This window comes from Etheostoma spectabile, unplaced genomic scaffold, assembly GCF_008692095.1.
Source record: "Etheostoma spectabile isolate EspeVRDwgs_2016 unplaced genomic scaffold, UIUC_Espe_1.0 scaffold273, whole genome shotgun sequence".
Lineage (NCBI taxonomy): Eukaryota > Metazoa > Chordata > Actinopteri > Perciformes > Percidae > Etheostoma > Etheostoma spectabile.
This window is the reverse complement of record NW_022605577.1, coordinates 585,273-588,205: the sequence shown is the minus strand read 5'-3', so window position 1 is coordinate 588,205 and position 2,933 is coordinate 585,273. Positions and strand designations below refer to the sequence as shown.

The 2,933-nt window shown below is 41.5% G+C and overlaps 1 protein-coding gene across 3 annotated transcripts in view; it reads left to right on the top strand.

Annotated features, from left to right (window-relative positions):
- gabra2b (gamma-aminobutyric acid type A receptor subunit alpha2b) overlaps positions 1-2,933 on the top strand; it is a 40,791-nt gene that overhangs the window by 27,829 nt on the left and 10,029 nt on the right. The gene's annotated exons all lie outside the window — the stretch shown is intronic.

Genomic DNA, 2,933 nt, shown 5'->3' with positions numbered 1-2,933 from the left:
TTTGTCAACATCTGTTTTATCTAAAAAGAATAATTTCTCTGTTTGTTCCTCTCACTTCAATTTTATTGCTGCAAAATGGGACAAACTGACCAACACATGTATATAATAAATGATCCATATTTGGCGCCTGTGTATTAGAGCCGGACTGATAAAGGGTTTTTAAGGTTGATACCGATACGAATATTTGGTTATTTAAAAATCTGATTTTCCAATATATTGGCCGATATACGTATATTTAAAAAACAGAAAGTGGCAGCAGAGGCAGTATCTGTTAGGGTTAGGGCTCAACTCCTTTGGCGTCAGCAAAGACATCCCCAGAACCTTGTTACTTCATGGAAAGCACTATGACTTCTCTTTCACATCCTGGTTCAGCCACTCACGTTCAGCAAGACCAGATACCGAGTGCAAAGTGTCGTCAAAGTCTGTTCCAGGATTATCGGACTTCCTGTTTGACCCTTTTTCACCCTCTGTGAGCAGCTGGGCAGAATCCTGCAGGACCCCTCCCGTGATCTGTCCCCTGCATTTGAGTGGCTTCCCTCTGGATGCCGCCTTCGCTGCCCGTGATGCAGAACTCAGAGGAGAAGGGCAACCTTTGTTCCCAGGGCTGTGCAGATCCTCTCAACTGTCAACCATCCCTGACCCGCCCTCCCCTGACATCTGCTCTGTGACACAGTGACAGACTGCAGCCTCCGTTCTCTCTTCCTCCTTCCTCCACTTTCTTTCTTTCTTTTCTTTATTACTTTTCGGTCAATCAATTTTATCATAAAACTTGTGTCGCTTGCTGATCTCTTATTGGACTTTTATTGCACTTTTGCACTTCAGTTATTCTTTATCTGTCAGAACCACTCCTCATACCTCTGCCTCATGCCAATCTTAGGTCAGCGAGACGTGCAAATGACAGACATTAAAGAACTCTTCTAAAAAGGCTTTCTATAGGGATTGGCAGCCGGCTTGCTTTTCAGTTCAATTCCGATGGAAAATGACAGGGCAGTAAGGGGACAGTCAACAAGAAAGCAGAACAATCAAATACTTACTGTTCCACTTTTCAAGAATCTCACATGTTTTGTTAGCAGTTAAAAAAAAGTTTGTATCTGCACACTGTAATTATACATAAAAACCCGTGACTGAACAGAATGGAATCAGTGCTTTTAACTATTAGTCAGTAAAAGGGGAATTTCACCAATGTTTTATAAATTCTGAGAAAATATCCCTGATGATGTTTTCTTTTTACAAGCGGGGGATGGTCTAATGGAGGACGCTAAGGAGTTGCATTAGGGGAAGTGTGGGATCCAGTTTAGCTTGACCCATACTAGGGACTAAAGTCAGGATATCTCGGCCTAAATCCCCACGAAGCTTCAATTTACAAAGCTTGTTGTTGCTTGTGTGAGAGTCAGTGCCCACTGTCGGACAGGTAACACCGCGCAGTGTGACCTGAGTGAGTGTCAGCAGGAGCCTTGTTTCCTGTCTGTAGGAAACATGTATTGATTACCATCTTCTTGCTGTAATTACTGTCTTTTCTCAGTGAAGCGATCACAACTCTGCAAGAGAAAATTCAGCCACATTCCTTTCTTGTACATCCTCCTCCTCCCCCATCCACAACACAGGCACCGGGGCCGGCATGCAAATTAAATTACAGAAGATTTAGAGCTCTATCGTGTACTGAGAGTGCACTCAATTCCACTAAATTCCTGTGTGCTTAAAAAGAGAATAAGCCCTCACATAACTGCTTATAACACATGCAATACAACTACAGAGCTACAAAAAAGGGGAATAAAAAATCTTTTGGGATTAGTCCTTGGAATTGACAACCCCTCCCCCTTTCTCGCTGCTGAAAAGGAGTTTCCTCTTGCCAAGTGGCAGTGCATATCAAGGCCTTCATTTCAGGATCGCAGCAAATGAGCTATGTTTCTCTGTTCTGTTGCCATGGGTAACATCTTTTTCTTCTCATGTCTAATCTTGGCTTCTCTTTGAGATATGTTCCATTTGGAAGGCCCGTCTGCTAGTGCAGCATTGGCACTGTTTCACGGCCTTGTCAGCTATTAGGCTTTGCTCTGTGGCTAGGAAATCACACTGCCTACTTTTCTATGTATCGATGGATTATTTGATCATACATGTAAGCTACTGCTATCAGCTGAAGTTTGCTGTCTAATCTACTTTTAAGACTGTGTTGGCATCTCAAAGCTGCATTCTATACAAGCTTCACGTACAAATACAATGTTTTACTGACTTATATTACACAGCTGTGAAGCACAAAAGGGAGGTGTAGGGTTGCACTTGCATCTGACTGGTACACTTTACTCATGCACTTGACTATCATGGACTTCACTCACAGCCAGCTTCTTTTTTTCTAATTTGAGGAGAGAAATTCCTTTACTTTCTTATATGATGTGATTGATAAGTGTCAAATGATCTGAATCATGAAACAGAAAGTCCAGACAAAACCAAATTTTGCCATGTTTGGGTATAAAGAGTAGAGTTGTCTTTAATAGTATATAATTTTTACTCCTCCAAAATATAATTTGTGACAGCAGTGGTGCAGTAAATCTGTGTGTGTGCGTGTGCGTGTGTGTGGCTTTTTTCATGTTCAAGCAAAAATATTGCGTGTGTGTGTGTGTAGCTTTTTGTCATGTTCTAGCAAAAATATTGTCTGCATATTCTATAGCAGTATAGTTGGCAGTGGCAAGGACCACGATACTGTACAGGTGCAGTGCTGCTCATGAGTATAGGAACCTCTGTTTAAGTTGACTAAAAAGATAATTTTTTGGAAATTGATCTTATTGCCTTAATTAAATAAAATAAATAGGATTGGCATGGGGTCCTTTCCATAAAATCACCTCTCATTGCAAATATAACCAGCTATAAGGCTAACTGAAATAAAACCATGCCAATCTCTAGGTATGGTGAAGGGTATGTGATGATTAGGGGGGGGGGGG